Source organism: Drosophila biarmipes, unplaced genomic scaffold (assembly GCF_025231255.1).
Source record: "Drosophila biarmipes strain raj3 unplaced genomic scaffold, RU_DBia_V1.1 ptg000046l, whole genome shotgun sequence".
Taxonomy (NCBI): domain Eukaryota; kingdom Metazoa; phylum Arthropoda; class Insecta; order Diptera; family Drosophilidae; genus Drosophila; species Drosophila biarmipes.
In genome coordinates this window covers 83,971-106,912 of record NW_026114552.1, presented here as the reverse complement: position 1 = coordinate 106,912, position 22,942 = coordinate 83,971, and the positions used below count along the sequence as shown (strand labels likewise).

Below are 22,942 nucleotides of genomic sequence, written 5' to 3'. Positions count from 1 at the left end.
AATGGACCACTGACGGACCCTTGCGGGCAGCCCCGTGTAACCGACACTGTGGCCGCTTCGTAACTGCTGATGATACTGGCACTTCGACCGGAGAAATAACTTTTCCACAAGTCTATCTCTCGACAGCCGACGTCGATAAGCCGATCCAGCACCGCGTTCCACTCAACATTGTCGAAGGCACCCTTGAAATCAACAAAGATTCCCAGCACCCTCCTCTCGCGGCTGGGTGGAAACGGTGTTTTTAGCGTGCATCCACGCATCCTCAACGCAGCGTCCAGGCCGAAATCCAAATTGCCATCTGCAGCCATCCGGTAGCACATCCTTTAGTCGATTCACCATGATCCCTTCCAGCACCTTTCCGAACACTGGCAAAAGGCATATGCCACGATAAGAGGCAGGATCGCTCCTGTCCTTATCTGGCCCCTTTACCAGCGGTATCACTCTCGGGTGTTTCCACTCGGCAGGAAAATATCCTTCCGAGAGGCATCGAGAGTACAACTTCGTCAGGTGCTGAGGGATAGCACGCCATACCTCCTTGACGATCCCACCCGTGATGCCGTCCATTCCCGGCGATCGCCGGCTTCTCAGCTTCGCGACGCTGGTTGCCACCTCGAAGGCTTCGAGGGTCGGTGGAGCAGCAGGAGTTATACCCTCACGCACTGTGGATTCCGCAACAGGGAAGAAGTTGCGGAGGAGTATATCTGCGCAGTCGTGCCATGTCGTAAGTAGCGCGCCGTTCGACCTAAGACATCCAAGATCGGTTGTCTTTTTCCGGCCTCGGCATATTCGGTAGGCGTGCCCCCATGGATCATCCTTGTGCCGTCCCACGAAGTCCCGCCAGTTTTGTTCCTTTGTCATCAGGATAAGCTTCTTATACTGGCCTGAGGCAAGCCTTAATCCAGCGGCAAGTCGCTCAACATCGCCGGTGCCACTCCGACGAGCTGCCTGCAGCCTGCGCCTCAGTCTCCTGACCTCTTGGCGCTTGGTACTCAGTTCAGGATTCCACCATATTACGTTTCCCCTTGCTGCAGGTATCCTGCGCCCTATTACCCTGTCGCACACTTCGTGTACGATGGAGCGAAGGGCTGACACATGATCATCCAACGGCGATTCCTCCAGTTCCTCGAGACATTCAGCTACATCCCTTAGTTCTACTCTGAATCTTCGCCAACTTGCATTGGAGAGCCTCCATTGCGGGTACCGGAGCTAGGCTCTCAACGGTACTGCTTGGATCTGGAGTAACCTCAACAGTGATGATGTTGTGGTCACTCAGCTCCCAGAAGTCAACTCTCCATTCGTATGTTGCCCACACACGCGCTGCTTCGTTGGTGAAGGTCACGTCGATATCACTTCTGGAGCGGTGATTATCGAACGTGAACACCTGGCTGGCCGTATTAAGCACACAGACACCGCTTGCGATGATCCACTCGTCCATGTGCTGTCCCCGTTCGCGATTCAGACGGTCTCCAGAGTTAGCTGGAGTTTTGCTGAACCACATCGGGGAAACCGCATTCGCATCAAGTCCGAGGATTGTCGGTGTCCTGCTGGCTAGCAGCAGAACCGTATCCAGGTAGTCAGTGTAGGGCTGCAGGGCAGCTGAGTACTGGCAGTATACGGAGGACAGAAAAATGGTGCCGTATTTTCCTGTGACACTCACGCACACTCCATAATCCGTCGTCAATGTCTCGATGGGCATGCAGATGGCAGACGGGTCGTCCACGATGATGGCAGCTTTCTTCCTTTTGTCAGCGAAGATTCTCATGCCTCCAGGGAGTCCAGTGAGACGCTTGCCTGCGTCCACATAGGGCTCCTGAATGAGTGCGAACAGGTGGCCAGCATCTCTCATCCGCTTTGCAAGCTCGATGACAGCGCAACGGCCTCGACCACAATTCGCTTGGATGAAGCTGAACATGTTAATGTCTAGCTTGCACCCTGGCTAGCACAGCGCTATATATCGGGCATCCACCCGAGAGCATATAGTGCCCCGAGGGTAGCCCTTTATGGCGGCAGTTACGGCAGTCCACCGCATTTTTGCACTTCGCCGCGACGTGGTCGTTCTGTCCGCACTGGCGGCAGACCTGGTTTTCTCTAGCGTACCGACACTCGCTGACTTTGTGGTCAAAACCAAGGCATCGGTGGCACGCATAGGTGCGCACTTGAGAGCGGCAGCGGTAAGAGAACCACTTGATATACACCCTCCCGCTTTCGAGAACGGCCAACGCCTGATCATCTACTTCCAGCGTCACGTTTATAGTGGCGCTGTTAGCTGCTGACCAGGGCTTGGTCGCCAGGACTACCGCCTTCTGGAACTCCTTCAGCGACATCTCCTCGAAGTTTTTCTCTTTTAACTCCATCATGAACTCATCCGGCGTCACAGTGGTGTCCACATCCTGTACCGTCACCCTGGGTTTTGCGGCAGTGTTTTTGGACACCTTAAGGCCCACCTCAGCGAATTTTGCGGAGGCAACGATTTTCGACATCTCCGCCTGCGATGGCGTGCGAATAATCGCGCCGCCCCGCTTCAACTCTCGCACCTCATGCACTCTGACGCCCAAAGCAGGCGCTACCTCTTTGCGGACCTTGTCCGCAATTTGCCTCCCTGATAAGGCCGGATCATCACATGCAACGACTGCCGACCAGGTCTCCCGGATTTCCGCGGTGCGGCTACAGGGGCATAGGGGGCGACAGGGGCAGCAGGTGAGGCGATAAGGTGCGCGCCTCTAGCAGCGGCGGCTGCGTATGAGACGGCCGAGGCAACCGGTGTCTGCTTCTTAAGGCGGGTCCTCAAGCACTCCAATCCGTATAAGGAGGGCTGCAACAACCTCCTCGTAGCGGTTGGCTACGGACTGTACCTTCACATTTGTGGCCGGGTTGGCATAGGAGACCATGAACATCCTACCGATCTCCGATCGGATGTCCCCCATCTCGGCAGCGACGGCACCATTACCTCTCCACTCCCTATCCGAGAAGGATTTTAGAGGACTGGCTGGTGCAACGAAGGTCTTCTCGTGTTCAGCAGAGGATGCAGCAGCGGCGGGGGCTGCGGGAGCGGCAGGGGCTGCGGCAAGGGCAGCGACAGGCGCAGCGGCAGCGGCAGCAGCAGGGGCAGCGGCAGCGGCAGCGGCAGGGGCTGTCGCAGTGTCAGCGGCAGTTGCATCCAGTGCCATCAACTTGCACCTAGAGGCGTCCCTCAGCGGCGCTTTATTGCGCTTACCTCTGGGTCGTCCTCTGCCCCCACTGCTTCCCCTACTACTAGCACTCTCACTGCCAGAATCTCCAACATCCATTTTGGGTGGCGCCATCCGCCGGTTATCGGCAGTTCCAACCCAAAAGCTTTTCCACCAAGGACTTACCCCTTTATTATCAGCTGGTCGGAAAGCTCTATCAGCTGATCAGCTGATAAAAGTTTAGCGATGACACAAACCGCACAGCTGTTTTAGGCAAAATGTGCCTAAATAAGCCTAACTCCTCTCTCAAGAGAGCGCCTCTCTCGTGACACACGTGGCGCAATGGAAAATTTCCAATGGGAAAAACCCAATTTCACCCGGTTTCACCACTTTTACACAGGGAAAACACGCGCACTGGGTTCGCAGGCACAAAACACGAATTTTCGTGCTGTTTCTAGCTTCGTATCTGGTCTCTATCAGTCAATATTGGCTACACTCGCGGAGCGTACGGAAAACACGTCTGTTCGCACGAGCAATCTAACACCGACTGAGTAGATAGGGACAGTAGGAATCTCGTTAATCCATTCATGCGCGTCACTAATTAGATGACGAGGCATTTGGCTACCTTAAGAGAGTCATAGTTACTCCCGCCGTTGACCCGCGCTTACTTGAATTTCTTCACTTTGACATTCAGAGCACTGGGCAGAAATCACATTGTGTCAACACCCGCTAGGGCCATCACAATGCTTTTGTTTTAATTAGACAGTCGGATTCCCCAAGTCCGTGCCAGTTCTGAATTGATTGTTAATTGATAATCGTTATAATTAATAAGAACTAATTGGTTTAACCCAATTAGTATTCTTAAAAATTTTAGCAAGAAAGTTCCACAATTGGCTACGTAACTAAACTATCCGGGGAACAAGTAACTAACATAAATGCTAGAAACTCTATTTACCCAGAACGAGCACATAAACCATGTTATTGTTTCCCAATCAAGCCCGACTATCTCAATCTTCAGAGCCAATCCTTATCCCGAAGTTACGGATCTAATTTGCCGACTTCCCTTACCTACATTATTCTATCGACTAGAGACTCTTCACCTTGGAGACCAGCTGCGGATATTGGTACGGCCTGTTGAGAAGTTTGCGTGTCCCCACCATAAATTTTCAAGGTCCGAGGAGAAAATATCGACACAACAGTATATGTCATGCTCTTCTAGCCCATCTACCATATCTCTCTGCGAAAGACTTCCATGGTAGTACGGCTATAAAACAGAAAAGAAAACTCTTCCGATATCTCTCGACGGCTTCTTATGGTCGTTCCTGTTGCCAGGATGAGCACGAGGCCCATATTTAATAACAAACGGATACTCAACAGGTTACGGAATTGGAACCGTATTCCCTTTCGTTCAAAATTATTCAAGTATATTAATTTAGCTAGATTTTATATAATATATATATTTGTTTGGCATTTGTATTTTACTTGAAAATTTTCGGCTTTCGCCTTGAACTTAGGACCGACTAACTCGTGATCAACCACTGTTCACACGAAACCCTTCTCCACTTCAGTCCTCCAAGGTCTCATTCGATTATTTGCTACTACCACCAAGATCTGTACCAATGGCAGCTCCATGCAGGCTTACGCCAAACACTTCTACGCATACCATTGTACCTTCCTACTCACTAAAGTTTCAAAATTTATATTACAAGTAATATAAATCATCTACTTTAGCGGTAATGTATAGGTATACAACTTAAGCGCCATCCATTTTAAGGGCTAGTTGCTTCGGCAGGTGAGTTGTTACACACTCCTTAGCGGATTTCGACTTCCATGATCACCGTCCTGCTGTTTTAAGCAACCAACGCCTTTCATGGTATCTGCATGAGTTGTTAATTTGGGCACCGTAACATTACGTTTGGTTCATCCCACAGCGCCAGTTCTGCTTACCAAAAGTGGCCCACTGGGCACATTATATCATAACCTTGAACTTCATATCAAGAAAGTTAAGGTTCTTACCCATTTAAAGTTTGAGAATAGGTTAAGATCGTTTCGACCCTAAGGCCTCTAATCATTCGCTTTACCAGATAAGATTATTTTATATAATATTAAAATGCACCAGCTATCCTGAGGGAAACTTCGGAAGGAACCAGCTACTAGATGGTTCGATTGGTCTTTCGCCCCTATACTCAATTCTGACAATCGATTTGCACGTCAGAACTGTTTCGGTCTTCCATCAGGGTTTCCCCTGACTTCAACCTGATCAAGTATAGTTCACCATCTTTCGGGTCACAGCATATATGCTCAAGGTACGTTCCAGTTAGAGGCATAAATAATATAAATATCATTATACATAACTATATAGAACGCCCCGGGATTGTGTTAATTAGCTATAAATAGTTAAAAAACTAATCCCATTATTAGTCAAGTTAATTACGCTATTAGGTTTATATCCCAATAACTTGCACATATGTTAGACTCCTTGGTCCGTGTTTCAAGACGGGTCCCGAAGGTATCCTGAATCTTTCGCATTGTTAATCCTACAAGTGCATATAATAAACACAAAAATCAATGATAATTATGCCATTATATAATTCCGAAAAATTAACGCACTGTATTCATATAAATCTATCAGCACTTTATCAAATTAATAACATTTATTCTGTGTTAAAATGCAAGCAAATTAATTTGAATAAACTATAAGTTATATTTTATGATAAATTTGGTATGCTAATAGATTACAATGTCCTTATATGGAAAAAATGCACACTATTATCATAATATTGTTTAAATATTACAATTCTAATGATGAATTTTCCATAACGGATATTCAGGTTCATCGGGCTTAACCTCTAAGCAGTTTCACGTACTGTTTAACTCTCTATTCAGAGTTCTTTTCAACTTTCCCTCACGGTACTTGTTTACTATCGGTCTCATGGTTATATTTAGTTTTAGATGGAGTTTACCACCCACTTAGTGCTGCACTATCAAGCAACACGACTCTTTGGAAACATCATCTAGTAATCATTAACGTTATACGGGCCTGGCACCCTCTATGGGTAAATGGCCTCATTTAAGAAGGACTTAAATCGTTAATTTCTCATACTAGAATATTGACGCTCCATACACTGCATCTCACATTTGCCATATAGACAAAGTGACTTAGTGCTGAACTGATTTCTTTTCGCTCGCCGCTACTAAGAAAATCCTTGTTAGTTTCTTTTCCTCCCCTAATTAATATGCTTAAATTCAGGGGGTAGTCCCATATGAGTTGAGGTTGTGTATAACTTTTATATGCAATTAATTCTTTATATATAATGATAAAACATTTTATAAATTCGTTATATTAATAATATCTGTATATAAATGGCATTTGTTTTGATTTAACGAATCAACGAAGAACAATAATATTGTCAACGGTTTTCTATTTTCTAATCATTAATAAGAGACAATTCTAGATAAATTTTATGCTAGACATTTCTCAGTATCATTTGATTGAAAAAGAAAATATTTCTCTTCGTTTTTCACATTCAAATTATTTACTAATGTGAGATAATGTTTTTCATATATTTTTTAATATTATGAATAAAATAATTAAATTATTATTATCCAATAATATACCATATGCTTATAAAATTTCATTATAAAATTTGTATAAGCAACTTAATTAGCATAGTCTTACAACCCTCAACCATATGTAGTCCAAGCAGCACTATAAAATTAATTAAAGTACATAACAGCATGGACTGCGATATGCGTTCAAATGTCGATGTTCATGTGTCCTGCAGTTCACACGATGACGCACAGTTTGCTGCGTTCTTCATCGACCCATGAGCCGAGTGATCCACCGCTTAGAGTTTTATAAATTGGTTTCTTAATTTTGTCAAATATGTTTTTATTGAAAGAAATTAAAAATACACCATTTTACTGGCATATATCAATTCCTTCAATAAATTTATTTTTATACCTAAAACGAATGCTGCGAAATGTCTTAGTTTTATATAACCAATATATATCAAAGTATTTCTTTTTAAATTGCATTTATTGTAAATAAATATATATATATATATATATTAATACTTTTTTAGCGATATAAATTGAAATTTATATAAAACATTAACCTGTATAAAACCAGGTACAACATTGTACATTTTAGGTTGTTGCATTATCCAATGTATGCGCATAACTGAGATGAACAATACATATCGCAACGCGTGTATATTATGGTCCATATACACACAGTATTTTAATTGTGTTTATATACAATAATAATTTAATATTATTATTTTAATAATTCGATTTGCTTGTTCGAATTTTTATTTGTTTGTTTTGGCTGCTTATTATTTCTCTCATATGTATTAAATACAATATATAATTTTAATATTTGCATTATTTCGATTTGCTTGTTCGAAATTTCATTTGATCTATATTAGATCATATACATTTTGGCAATTCATATTTTATTTGTATTACTATAATGTATTTATTATAATATAAACAAATATTTTATTAACGGTAAGGATATACAATAATAATTTAATATTATTATTTTAATAATTCGATTTGCTTGTTCGAATTTTTATTTGTTTGCTTTGGCTGCTTATTATTTCTCTCATATGTATTAAATACAATATATAATTTTAATATTTGCATTATTTCGATTTGCTTGTTCGAAATTTTATTTGATCTATATTAGATCTCATATACATTTTGGCAATTCATATTTTATTTGTATTATTATAATGTATTTATTATAATATAAACAAATATTTTATTAACGGTAAGGATATACAATAATAATTTAATATTATTATTTTAATAATTCGATTTGCTTGTTCGAATTTTTATTTGTTTGCTTTGGCTGCTTATTATTTCTCTCATATGTATTAAATACAATATATAATTTTAATATTTGCATTATTTCGATTTGCTTGTTCGAAATTTTATTTGATCTATATTAGATCTCATATACATTTTGGCAATTCATATTTTATTTGTATTATTATAATGTATTTATTATAATATAAACAAATATTTTATTAACGGTAAGGATATACAATAATAATTTAATATTATTATTTTAATAATTCGATTTGCTTGTTCGAATTTTTATTTGTTTGCTTTGGCTGCTTATTAATTTCTCTCATATGTATTAAATACAATATATAATTTTAATATTTGCATTATTTCGATTTGCTTGTTCGAAATTTCATTTGATCTATAATAGATCTCATATACATTTTGGCAATTCATATTTTATTTGTAATACTATAATGTATTTATTATAATATAAACAAATATTTTATTAACGGTAAGGATATTAAAACATTAATGATCCTTCCGCAGGTTCACCTACGGAAACCTTGTTACGACTTTTACTTCCTCTAAATAATCAAGTTCGGTCAACTTTTGCGAAACAACCGTAACACGCAAGGCGTCACAGTGATCACGTCCGGAGACCTCACTAAATAATTCAATCGGTAGTAGCGACGGGCGGTGTGTACAAAGGGCAGGGACGTAATCAATGCGAGTTAATGACTCACACTTACTGGGAATTCCAAGTTCATGTGAACAGTTTCAGTTCACAATCCCAAGCATGAAAGTGGTTCAGCGGTTTACCCGGACCTCTCGGTCTAGGAAATACACGTTGATACTTTCATTGTAGCGCGCGTGCAGCCCAGGACATCTAAGGGCATCACAGACCTGTTATTGCTCAATCTCATTATTGCTAGACGCAATTTGTCCATTTAAGAAGCTAGTGTCCTTATAATGGGACAAACCAACAGGTACGGCTCCACTTATATAAACACATTCAAACACAATAAACATTTTACTGCCACCATGAATGAAGGCTATATAAGCTTCAACACCATAATCCTGAAGATATCTATTTAATATATTTGAGTCTCGTTCGTTATCGGAATTAACCAGACAAATCACTCCACGAACTAAGAACGGCCATGCACCACCACCCATAGATTCGAGAAAGAGCTATCAATCTGTCTTACACACTTATGTTCGGACCTGGTAAGTTTTCCCGTGTTGAGTCAAATTAAGCCGCAGGCTCCACTCCTGGTGGTGCCCTTCCGTCAATTCCTTTAAGTTTCAGCTTTGCAACCATACTTCCCCCGGAGCCCAAAAGCTTTGGTTTCCCGGGAAGCGACTGAGAGAGCCATAAAAGTAGCTACACCCAATTGCTAGCTGGCATCGTTTATGGTTAGAACTAGGGCGGTATCTGATCGCCTTCGAACCTCTAACTTTCGTTCTTGATTAATGAAAACATCTTTGGCAAATGCTTTCGCTTAAGTTAGTCTTACGACGGTCCAAGAATTTCACCTCTCGCGTCGTAATACTAATGCCCCCAAACTGCTTCTATTAATCATTACCTCTTGATCTGAAAACCAATGAAAGCAGAACAGAGGTCTTATTTCATTATCCCATGCACAGAATATTCAGGCATTTGAAGCCTGCTTTAAGCACTCTAATTTGTTCAAAGTAATTGTACCGGCCCACAATAACACTCGTTTAAGAGCACTAATGCAGGTTTTTAAATAGGAGGAACATATGAAAAAATACAAGTATCTAAGCACATGTAAGAACTCCACCGGTAATACGCTTACATACATAAAGGTATAGTACTAACCACAATTGTAAGTTGTACTACCCGTATGAAGCACAAGTTCAACTACGAACGTTTTAACCGCAACAACTTTAATATACGCTATTGGAGCTGGAATTACCGCGGCTGCTGGCACCAGACTTGCCCTCCAATTGGTCCTTGTTAAAGGATTTAAAGTGTACTCATTCCAATTACAGGGCCTCGGATATGAGTCCTGTATTGTTATTTTTCGTCACTACCTCCCCGAGCTGGGAGTGGGTAATTTACGCGCCTGCTGCCTTCCTTAGATGTGGTAGCCGTTTCTCAGGCTCCCTCTCCGGAATCGAACCCTGATTCCCCGTTACCCGTTGCAACCATGGTAGTCCTAGATACTACCATCAAAAGTTGATAGGGCAGACATTTGAAAGATCTGTCGTCGGTACAAGACCATACGATCTGCATGTTATCTAGAGTTCAACCAATATAACGATCTTGCGATCGCTTGGTTTTAGCCTAATAAAAGCACATGTTCCATAAGGTTCATGTTTTAATTGCATGTATTAGCTCTAGAATTACCACAGTTATCCAAGTAACTGTTAACGATCTAAGGAACCATAACTGATATAATGAGCCTTTTGCGGTTTCACTTTTAATTCGTGTGTACTTAGACATGCATGGCTTAATCTTTGAGACAAGCATATAACTACTGGCAGGATCAACCAGAATAATGTTTTTATTCATATTTCATTCATATTTTTTGAATAGAAATTAGCAATATATATGTTGTTATAGATTTTATTTCTATCGAATACGGCCATTTTTATATAGCATTCGTATACGTTTGTTTTCCAATTTATACTTGTTTCGCCACTAATAATAACAAGTTTTTATTGATGTCAAAAAGAATCATATTCTTTATAAACACAATATTTATTTTTCATATATTTTCTTTATATATGCACATTTCATTCTAAAATATCATTTTTGTTCGACATACATAATATATTGTATCCACACATGTACAATTTTTGTTTAACCAATATAAGATATTGAGTTAATCATTTGTATTTTGACGATAAATTTAAAATTTATCTATATATATCCATATAAGTCTCTGGTAATATATAAAATAGAACCGAGTGTATATATATAATTATTACTACTATATTTATTTCTTAAATAATATATACTTATATATTATTTATATATATACTCTTTATTATATATTATATAATTTCTTAAATAACTCTCTTAATAGCTATTTTTTATTATCAACAATATAAGTTGATATTAATATTGAAAATGTATTCATAATTACATTTTTATATTTCTTTGGTAGACTTTTATGTACTATTATTATTTAATAATACACATATAATATAAATCATGTTAGCCTACCTCCTAAAATTAACGATAAAATTCGGAAACAATTTGTTATTCTATGTACAATAGAAACTTGGCCTTTGTTTCAACGTTATTATCTTTGGGCTTAAAATATTAACCGCGGAGCCAAGTCTCGTATTCAAATAAATGAATAAAGAAACAAATTTGACGGATAATATCTTCTCTACTGACATATGTCAATAGCAGACGGCCGGCCCATTGACCATCCTATAGTAGTTTTTGGACACGCTGTCTCCCATTCGGGTATATTCAATTTACTTTGCCACTCACCCATATAGTGTTCTCTTATATAATAAGACAACGCACTTTTATATTCATTATATGGATATATTGCCTTCCTCATATTTGCCACACCACCTATAGTAGTTTTTGGACACGCTGTCTCCCATTCGGGTATATTCAATTTACTTTGCCACTCACCCATATAGTGTTCTCTTATATAATAAGAAAACGCACTTTTATTTTCATTATATGGATATATTGCCTTCCTCATATTTGCCACACCACCTATAGTAGTTTTTGGACACGCTGTCTCCCATTCGGGTATATTCAATTTACTTTGCCACTCACCCATATAGTGTTCTCTTATATAATAAGAAAACGCACTTTTATTTTCATTATATGGATATATTGCCTTCCTCATATTTGCCACACCACCTATAGTAGTTTTTGGACACGCTGTCTCCCATTCGGGTATATTCAATTCTCTTTGCCACTCACCCTTATAGTATTCTCTTATTTAATAAGAATACTAAAATACTTCTCATATTATAGATGTAATCTATTAACTTCTCAATATCCATACGGTTTATGTATGGTATTGACAAAATCCTATGCATTTGCATAAGATTTATTTTGCCACAATTTATAGTACTAGTGCCGCCCTCACTAGGTATAAATATCTCATTTCGCTAGTAGTGTATGGGCAAATTCTACTAGCTATTCTCATAAATATGTCACTTATATGCCATATCTATACAATTCATGCACTTTTATATGTATATTTGCTATATTATACATTATTATGCCTTATAGGTATTATACCTATAAGCCACATCCATACGATTGCTTAATATAAATATATGTATAATTTTTTATACATATTTTTTTTTTATTTATGTATGGTTTTTTATTCATATCCATATACTGTATTCACTTTTATATGGATATGATTGGCGTTTTATATAGTATTGACAAAATCATAAGTTTGACCAATACGAGGAGAGGTCCGCCAACGACCACCTCCCTATAGGTGTTTTTGGACACGCTGTCTCCCATTCGACTGCTTACTATACTAGGGGCTACCCGCTCCGTATGATATTCTCTCATATAACAAGAGAATGCAAGAAATATTCGTATTTTATGAATATAATCCATTTATTTTTCAATATCCATACGTTTTACTTAGTTTTTTGTACGGTATTGACAAAATCCTATGCATTTGCATAAGATTTATTTTGCCACAATTTATAGTACTAGTGCCGCCCTCACTAGGTATAAATATCTCATTTCGCTAGTAGTGTATGGGCAAATTCTACTAGCTATTCTCATAAATATGTCACTTATATGCCATATCTATACAATTCATGCACTTTTATATGTATATTTGCTATATTATACATTATTATGCCTTATAGGTATTATACCTATAAGCCACATCCATACGATTGCTTAATATAAATATATGTATAATTTTTTATACATATTTTTTTTTTATTTTTGTATGGTTTTTTATTCATATCCATATACTGTATTCAATTTTATATGGATATGATTGGCGTTTTATATAGTATTGACAAAATCATAAGTTTGACCAATACGAGGAGAGGTCCGCCAACGACCACCTCCCTATAGGTGTTTTTGGACACGCTGTCTCCCATTCGACTGCTTACTATACTAGGGGCTACCCGCTCCGTATGATATTCTCTCATATAACAAGAGAATGCAAGAAATATTCGTATTTTATGAATATAATCCATTTATTTTTCAATATCCATACGTTTTACTTAGTTTTTTGTACGGTATTGACAAAATCCTATGCATTTGCATAAGATTTATTTTGCCACAATTTATAGTACTAGTGCCGCCCTCACTAGGTATAAATATCTCATTTCGCTAGTAGTGTATGGGCAAATTCTACTAGCTATTCTCATAAATATGTCACTTATATGCCATATCTATACAATTCATGCACTTTTATATGTATATTTGCTATATTATACATTATTATGCCTTATAGGTATTATACCTATAAGCCACATCCATACGATTGCTTAATATAAATATATGTATAATTTTTTATACATATTTTTTTTTATTTATGTATGGTTTTTTATTCATATCCATATACTGTATTCACTTTTATATGGATATGATTGGCGTTTTATATAGTATTGACAAAATCATAAGTTTGACCAATACGAGGAGAGGTCCGCCAACGACCACCTCCCTATAGGTGTTTTTGGACACGCTGTCTCCCATTCGACTGCTTACTATACTAGGGGCTACCCGCTCCGTATGATATTCTCTCATATAACAAGAGAATGCAAGAAATATTCGTATTTTATGAATATAATCCATTTATTTTTCAATATCCATACGTTTTACTTAGTTTTTTGTACGGTATTGACAAAATCCTATGCATTTGCATAAGATTTATTTTGCCACAATTTATAGTACTAGTGCCGCCCTCACTAGGTATAAATATCTCATTTCGCTAGTAGTGTATGGGCAAATTCTACTAGCTATTCTCATAAATATGTCACTTATATGCCATATCTATACAATTCATGCACTTTTATATGTATATTTGCTATATTATACATTATTATGCCTTATAGGTATTATACCTATAAGCCACATCCATACGATTGCTTAATATAAATATATGTATAATTTTTTATACATATTTTTTTTTATTTATGTATGGTTTTTTATTCATATCCATATACTGTATTCACTTTTATATGGATATGATTGGCGTTTTATATAGTATTGACAAAATCATAAGTTTGACCAATACGAGGAGAGGTCCGCCAACGACCACCTCCCTATAGGTGTTTTTGGACACGCTGTCTCCCATTCGACTGCTTACTATACTAGGGGCTGCCCGCTCCGTATGATATTCTCTCGTATAACAAGAGAATGCAAGAAATATTCGTATTTTATGAATATAATCCATTTATTTTTCAATATCCATACGTTTTACTTAGTTTTTTGTACGGTATTGACAAAATCCTATGCATTTGCATAAGATTTATTTTGCCACAATTTATAGTACTAGTGCCGCCCTCACTAGGTATAAATATCTCATTTCGCTAGTAGTGTATGGGCAAATTCTACTAGCTATTCTCATAAATGCCTTCTTTATGCCATATCTATACAATTTATGCACTTTTATATGTATATTTGCTAATATTATACATTATTATGCCTTATAGGTATTATACCTATAAGCCATATACATACGATTTCATTTTTTTATTTATATATGGTTTTGTATTTATAACCATATACCGTATTTACTTTTATAAGGATATGATTGGCGTTTTATATAGTATTGACAAAATTATAAGTTTGACAAACACTTTTTTAAGTCTTTTAGTTAAAATTGTCATTTTTAATTGACTATCTAAACACTAGATATATTTGCACATGGAGCAAAGAGTATAAAAATTGGTCGCGTCACTAATAATATCGCGATACATTTTTACTACCATCAAAATACCACATACGTTTATATGTCCTCTTTATTTAATTTGGTTTCTAAACCTCAGGAATAGTTTTAATTATATGTGCGCTCTAAGTTGAATGAATTTCTTGAATCTCTTTACTTGAATTTCTAAGACTTAAAAATATTTATAAATAGATGTCCTATTGCATAATATTTTTTTATCGCTTCACTTATAAAATAACGATCCTGCCTTTCTACCTTTGAATAAACATTCATATAAACATGGAGAAAAAAACGTTCGCGTCACTAACAGTATGTGACGATAAAATTTTGCTAACATTAAAAGGAACATATTTTTATATGTCAACTCTTAGTTGAATTGGTCTATTGCTTAAGATTCTAGACCTTAGGAATATTTTTATATTATATGTTTGCCAATCTTCGCGTCACTAAAAAGATGACGATTCATATTGTTATTATTAGATGGTCGAGTTGTACTTATATTGATATGTTAATCAAATTGGTCTCTTACTTGAAAATCTAGACCTTAGGAATATTTTTATATTATATGTTTGCCAATCTTCGCGTCACTAATAAGATGACGATTCATATTATTATTAGATGGTCGAGTTGTACTTATATTGATATGTTAATCAAATTGGTCTCTTACTTGAAAATCTAGACCTTAGGAATATTTTTATATTATATGTTTGCCAATCTTCGCGTCACTAATAAGATGACGATTCATATTATTATTAGATGGTCGAGTTGTACTTATATTGATATGTTAATCAAATTGGTCTCTTACTTGAAAATCTAGACCTTAGGAATATTTTTATATTATATGTTTGCCAATCTTCGCGTCACTAATAAGATGACGATTCATATTGTTATTATTAGATGGTCGAGTTGTACTTATATTGATATGTTAATCAAATTGGTCTCTTACTTGAAAATCTAGACCTTAGGAATATTTTTATATTATATGTTTGCCAATCTTCGCGTCACTAATAAGATGACGATTCATATTGTTATTATTAGATGGTCGAGTTGTACTTATATTGATATGTTAATCAAATTGGTCTCTTACTTGAAAATCTAGACCTTAGGAATATTTTTATATTATATGTTTGCCAATCTTCGCGTCACTAATAAGATGACGATTCATATTGTTATTATTAGATGGTCGAGTTGTACTTATATTGATATGTTAATCAAATTGGTCTCTTACTTGAAAATCTAGACCTTAGGAATGTAATATATAAAGGATTAAAAATTCGCCACAAAGCCAAGCAAACAATCAATGCATACAAATAGATTGTTGGTTGAACTTTATATAAGAAGTTCAACACAACAAATAAATTATGCAATTTTATTATCGAATCATCAAGCAAAGGATAAGCTTCAGTGGATCGCAGTATGGCAGCTGCTCAACCACTTACAACACCTTGCCTGTTACAAAAGTCGTTTACAATTGATTCTAGGCTTTGTCATTGTATTAAATAATGCTTTTATATGTAACTAGCGCGGCATCAGGTGATCAAAGATCCTCCCAATTTACTATGTTACAAATTACATTGGCATCACATCCATTGTCGTTTAAAAAGTAAATTATAAACTTTAAATGGTTTAGAAGCCATACAATGCAAATTGCCCCTTATTTATCATTGCAGTCCAGCACGGATACGACCTTAGAGGCGTTCAGGCATAATCCAACGGACGTAGCGTCATACCACTGTTCGCTCGAACAAGTATTGTGCCATTGGTCCGTACCTGCGGTTCCTCTCGTACTACGCAGGAATGCTGTCGCAACAACGTTTTGTCATTAGTAGGGTAAAACTAACCTGTCTCACGACGGTCTAAACCCAGCTCACGTTCCCTTGCATGGGTGAACAATCCAACGCTTGGTGAATTTTGCTTCACAATGATAGGAAGAGCCGACATCGAAGGATCAAAAAGCGACGTCGCTATGAACGCTTGGCCGCCACAAGCCAGTTATCCCTATGGTAACTTTTCTGACACCTCTTGTTAAAAACTCTTTAAACCAAAAGGATCGATAGGCCGAGCTTTTGCTGTCCCTGTGTGTACTGAACACCGAGATCAAGTCAGCATTTGCCCTTTTGCTCTATGTGTGGTTTCTGTCCGCACTGAGCTGGCCTTGGGACACCTCCGTTATTATTTGAGAGATGTACCGCCCCAGTCAAACTCCCTACCTGGCAATGTCCTTGAATTGGATCATACCTGAGTAATTGGAGTTATACCAAATTTTCAAATCAAAAATACATAAATGCACCGTTTTATTAAAGAATTTGTTTGCGATTATATAACAAACTCGTGATACTTTGATCAAGAAGCTTGCATCAAAACCCAATACCATAAGATATAATAAATATATCCGTATAATGGCTAGGAAATGATACACGTTCCATTTAATCAAGTAAGTAAGGAAACAATAAGAGTAGTGGTATTTCATTGGCGATACCAAACCGAGGTCTAATATCTCCCACTTATTCTACACCTCTTATGTCTCCTTACACTGCCAGATTAGAGTCAAGCTCAAAAGGGTCTTCTTTCCCCGCTAATTATTCCAAGCCCGTTCCCTTGGCTGTGGTTTCGCTAGATAGTAGATAGGGACAGTAGGAATCTCGTTAATCCATTCATGCGCGTCACTAATTAGATGACGAGGCATTTGGCTACCTTAAGAGAGTCATAGTTACTCCCGCCGTTGACCCGCGCTTACTTGAATTTCTTCACTTTGACATTCAGAGCACTGGGCAGAAATCACATTGTGTCAACACCCGCTAGGGCCATCACAATGCTTTGTTTTAATTAGACAGTCGGATTCCCCAAGTCCGTGCCAGTTCTGAATTGATTGTTAATTGATAATCGTTATAATTAATAAGAACTAATTGGTTTAACCCAATTAGTATTCTTAAAAATTTTAGCAAGAAAGTTCCACAATTGGCTACGTAACTAAACTATCCGGGGAACAAGTAACTAACATAAATGCTAGAAACTCTATTTACCCAGAACGAGCACATAAACCATGTTATTGTTTCCCAATCAAGCCCGACTATCTCAATCTTCAGAGCCAATCCTTATCCCGAAGTTACGGATCTAATTTGCCGACTTCCCTTACCTACATTATTCTATCGACTAGAGACTCTTCACCTTGGAGACCAGCTGCGGATATTGGTACGGCCTGTTGAGAAGTTTGCGTGTCCCCACCATAAATTTTCAAGGTCCGAGGAGAAAATATCGACACAACAGTATATGTCATGCTCTTCTAGCCCATCTACCATATCTCTCTGCGAAAGACTTCCATGGTAGTACGGCTATAAAACAGAAAAGAAAACTCTTCCGATATCTCTCGACGGCTTCTTTATGGTCGTTCCTGTTGCCAGGATGAGCACGAGGCCCATATTTAATAACAAACGGATACTCAACAGGTTACGGAATTGGAACCGTATTCCCTTTCGTTCAAAATTATTCAAGTATATTAATTTAGCTAGATTTTATATAATATATATATTTGTTTGGCATTTGTATTTTACTTGAAAATTTTCGGCTTTCGCCTTGAACTTAGGACCGACTAACTCGTGATCAACCACTGTTCACACGAAACCCTTCTCCACTTCAGTCCTCCAAGGTCTCATTCGATTATTTGCTACTACCACCAAGATCTGTACCAATGGCAGCTCCATGCAGGCTTACGCCAAACACTTCTACGCATACCATTGTACCTTCCTACTCACTAAAGTTTCAAAATTTATATTACAAGTAATATAAATCATCTACTTTAGCGGTAATGTATAGGTATACAACTTAAGCGCCATCCATTTTAAGGGCTAGTTGCTTCGGCAGGTGAGTTGTTACACACTCCTTAGCGGATTTCGACTTCCATGATCACCGTCCTGCTGTTTTAAGCAACCAACGCCTTTCATGGTATCTGCATGAGTTGTTAATTTGGGCACCGTAACATTACGTTTGGTTCATCCCACAGCGCCAGTTCTGCTTACCAAAAGTGGCCCACTGGGCACATTATATCATAACCTTGAACTTCATATCAAGAAAGTTAAGGTTCTTACCCATTTAAAGTTTGAGAATAGGTTAAGATCGTTTCGACCCTAAGGCCTCTAATCATTCGCTTTACCAGATAAGATTATTTTATATAATATTAAAATGCACCAGCTATCCTGAGGGAAACTTCGGAAGGAACCAGCTACTAGATGGTTCGATTGGTCTTTCGCCCCTATACTCAATTCTGACAATCGATTTGCACGTCAGAACTGTTTCGGTCTTCCATCAGGGTTTCCCCTGACTTCAACCTGATCAAGTATAGTTCACCATCTTTCGGGTCACAGCATATATGCTCAAGGTACGTTCCAGTTAGAGGCATAAATAATATAAATATCATTATACATAACTATATAGAACGCCCCGGGATTGTGTTAATTAGCTATAAATAGTTAAAAAACTAATCCCATTATTAGTCAAGTTAATTACGCTATTAGGTTTATATCCCAATAACTTGCACATATGTTAGACTCCTTGGTCCGTGTTTCAAGACGGGTCCCGAAGGTATCCTGAATCTTTCGCATTGTTAATCCTACAAGTGCATATAATAAACACAAAAATCAATGATAATTATGCCATTATATAATTCCGAAAAATTAACGCACTGTATTCATATAAATCTATCAGCACTTTATCAAATTAATAACATTTATTCTGTGTTAAAATGCAAGCAAATTAATTTGAATAAACTATAAGTTATATTTTATGATAAATTTGGTATGCTAATAGATTACAATGTCCTTATATGGAAAAAATGCACACTATTATCATAATATTGTTTAAATATTACAATTCTAATGATGAATTTTCCATAACGGATATTCAGGTTCATCGGGCTTAACCTCTAAGCAGTTTCACGTACTGTTTAACTCTCTATTCAGAGTTCTTTTCAACTTTCCCTCACGGTACTTGTTTACTATCGGTCTCATGGTTATATTTAGTTTTAGATGGAGTTTACCACCCACTTAGTGCTGCACTATCAAGCAACACGACTCTTTGGAAACATCATCTAGTAATCATTAACGTTATACGGGCCTGGCACCCTCTATGGGTAAATGGCCTCATTTAAGAAGGACTTAAATCGTTAATTTCTCATACTAGAATATTGACGCTCCATACACTGCATCTCACATTTGCCATATAGACAAAGTGACTTAGTGCTGAACTGATTTCTTTTCGCTCGCCGCTACTAAGAAAATCCTTGTTAGTTTCTTTTCCTCCCCTAATTAATATGCTTAAATTCAGGGGGTAGTCCCATATGAGTTGAGGTTGTGTATAACTTTTATATGCAATTAATTCTTTATATATAATGATAAAACATTTTATTAAATTCGTTATATTAATAATATCTGTATATAAATGGCATTTGTTTGATTTAACGAATCAACGAAGAACAATAATATTGTCAACGGTTTTCTATTTTCTAATCATTAATAAGAGACAATTCTAGATAAATTTTTATGCTAGACATTTCTCAGTATCATTTGATTGAAAAAGAAAATATTTCTCTTCGTTTTTCACATTCAAATTATTTACTAATGTGAGATAATGTTTTTCATATATTTTTTAATATTATGAATAAAATAATTAAATTATTATTATCCAATAATATACCATATGCTTATAAAATTTCATTATAAAATTTGTATAAGCAACTTAATTAGCATAGTCTTACAACCCTCAACCATATGTAGTCCAAGCAGCACTATAAAATTAATTAAAGTACATAACAGCATGGACTGCGATATGCGTTCAAAATGTCGATGTTCATGTGTCCTGCAGTTCACACGATGACGCACAGTTTGCTGCGTTCTTCATCGACCCATGAGCCGAGTGATCCACCGCTTAGAGTTTTATAAATTGGTTTCTTAATTTTGTCAAATATGTTTTTATTGAAAGAAATTAAAAATACACCATTTTACTGGCATATATCAATTCCTTCAATAAATTTATTTTTATACCTAAAACGAATGCTGCGAAATGTCTTAGTTTTATATAACCAATATATATCAAAGTATTTCTTTTTAAATTGCATTTATTGTAAATAAATATATATATATATATATTAATACTTTTTTAGCGATATAAATTGAAATTTATATAAAACATTAACCTGTATAAAACCAGGTACAACATTGTACATTTTAGGTTGTTGCATTATCCAATGTATGCGCATAACTGAGATGAACAATACATATCGCAACGCGTGTATATTATGGTCCATATACACACAGTATTTTAATTGTGTTTATATACAATAATAATTTAATATTATTATTTTAATAATTCGATTTGCTTGTTCGAATTTTTATTTGTTTGTTTTGGCTGCTTATTATTTCTCTCATATGTATTAAATACAATATATAATTTTAATATTTGCATTATTTCGATTTGCTTGTTCGAAATTTCATTTGATCTATATTAGATCATATACATTTTGGCAATTCATATTTTATTTGTATTACTATAATGTATTTATTATAATATAAACAAATATTTTATTAACGGTAAGGATATACAATAATAATTTAATATTATTATTTTAATAATTCGATTTGCTTGTTCGAATTTTTATTTGTTTGCTTTGGCTGCTTATTATTTCTCTCATATGTATTAAATACAATATATAATTTTAATATTTGCATTATTTCGATTTGCTTGTTCGAAATTTTATTTGATCTATATTAGATCTCATATACATTTTGGCAATTCATATTTTATTTGTATTATTATAATGTATTTATTATAATATAAACAAATATTTTATTAACGGTAAGGATATACAATAATAATTTAATATTATTATTTTAATAATTCGATTTGCTTGTTCGAATTTTTATTTGTTTGCTTTGGCTGCTTATTAATTTCTCTCATATGTATTAAATACAATATATAATTTTAATATTTGCATTATTTCGATTTGCTTGTTCGAAATTTCATTTGATCTATAATAGATCTCATATACATTTTGGCAATTCATATTTTATTTGTAATACTATAATGTATTTATTATAATATAAACAAATATTTTATTAACGGTAAGGATATTAAAACATTAATGATCCTTCCGCAGGTTCACCTACGGAAACCTTGTTACGACTTTTACTTCCTCTAAATAATCAAGTTCGGTCAACTTTTGCGAAACAACCGTAACACGCAAGGCGTCACAGTGATCACGTCCGGAGACCTCACTAAATAATTCAATCGGTAGTAGCGACGGGCGGTGTGTACAAAGGGCAGGGACGTAATCAATGCGAGTTAATGACTCACACTTACTGGGAATTCCAAGTTCATGTGAACAGTTTCAGTTCACAATCCCAAGCATGAAAGTGGTTCAGCGGTTTACCCGGACCTCTCGGTCTAGGAAATACACGTTGATACTTTCATTGTAGCGCGCGTGCAGCCCAGGACATCTAAGGGCATCACAGACCTGTTATTGCTCAATCTCATTATTGCTAGACGCAATTTGTCCATTTAAGAAGCTAGTGTCCTTATAATGGGACAAACCAACAGGTACGGCTCCACTTATATAAACACATTCAAACACAATAAACATTTTACTGCCACCATGAATGAAGGCTATATAAGCTTCAACACCATAATCCTGAAGATATCTATTTAATATATTTGAGTCTCGTTCGTTATCGGAATTAACCAGACAAATCACTCCACGAACTAAGAACGGCCATGCACCACCACCCATAGATTCGAGAAAGAGCTATCAATCTGTCTTACACACTTATGTTCGGACCTGGTAAGTTTTCCCGTGTTGAGTCAAATTAAGCCGCAGGCTCCACTCCTGGTGGTGCCCTTCCGTCAATTCCTTTAAGTTTCAGCTTTGCAACCATACTTCCCCCGGAGCCCAAAAGCTTTGGTTTCCCGGGAAGCGACTGAGAGAGCCATAAAAGTAGCTACACCCAATTGCTAGCTGGCATCGTTTATGGTTAGAACTAGGGCGGTATCTGATCGCCTTCGAACCTCTAACTTTCGTTCTTGATTAATGAAAACATCTTTGGCAAATGCTTT

At 36.8% G+C, this 22,942-nt stretch overlaps 3 non-coding genes and 2 pseudogenes across 3 annotated transcripts; all 5 read right to left on the bottom strand.

The window, feature by feature from the left end:
• Positions 1 to 3,661: 3,661 nt before the first annotated feature.
• On the bottom strand, positions 3,662 to 6,444 carry LOC127012309 (large subunit ribosomal RNA; annotated as a pseudogene).
• Positions 6,445 to 6,845: 401 nt separating this feature from the next.
• LOC127012297 (5.8S ribosomal RNA) lies at positions 6,846 to 7,023 on the bottom strand (annotated as a pseudogene).
• Positions 7,024 to 8,493: 1,470 nt separating this feature from the next.
• On the bottom strand, positions 8,494 to 10,488 carry LOC127012302 (small subunit ribosomal RNA). Its single transcript, XR_007765806.1, has one exon. It is a non-coding gene; the product is annotated as a small subunit ribosomal RNA (ribosomal RNA).
• A 5,729-nt stretch (positions 10,489 to 16,217) lies between these two features.
• On the bottom strand, positions 16,218 to 20,188 carry LOC122817959 (large subunit ribosomal RNA). Its single transcript, XR_006367501.1, has one exon. It is a non-coding gene; the product is annotated as a large subunit ribosomal RNA (ribosomal RNA).
• A 402-nt stretch (positions 20,189 to 20,590) lies between these two features.
• On the bottom strand, positions 20,591 to 20,769 carry LOC127012296 (5.8S ribosomal RNA). The gene has a single exon (XR_007765801.1). It is a non-coding gene; the product is annotated as a 5.8S ribosomal RNA (ribosomal RNA).
• Between the last annotated feature and the right edge of the window lie 2,173 nt (positions 20,770 to 22,942).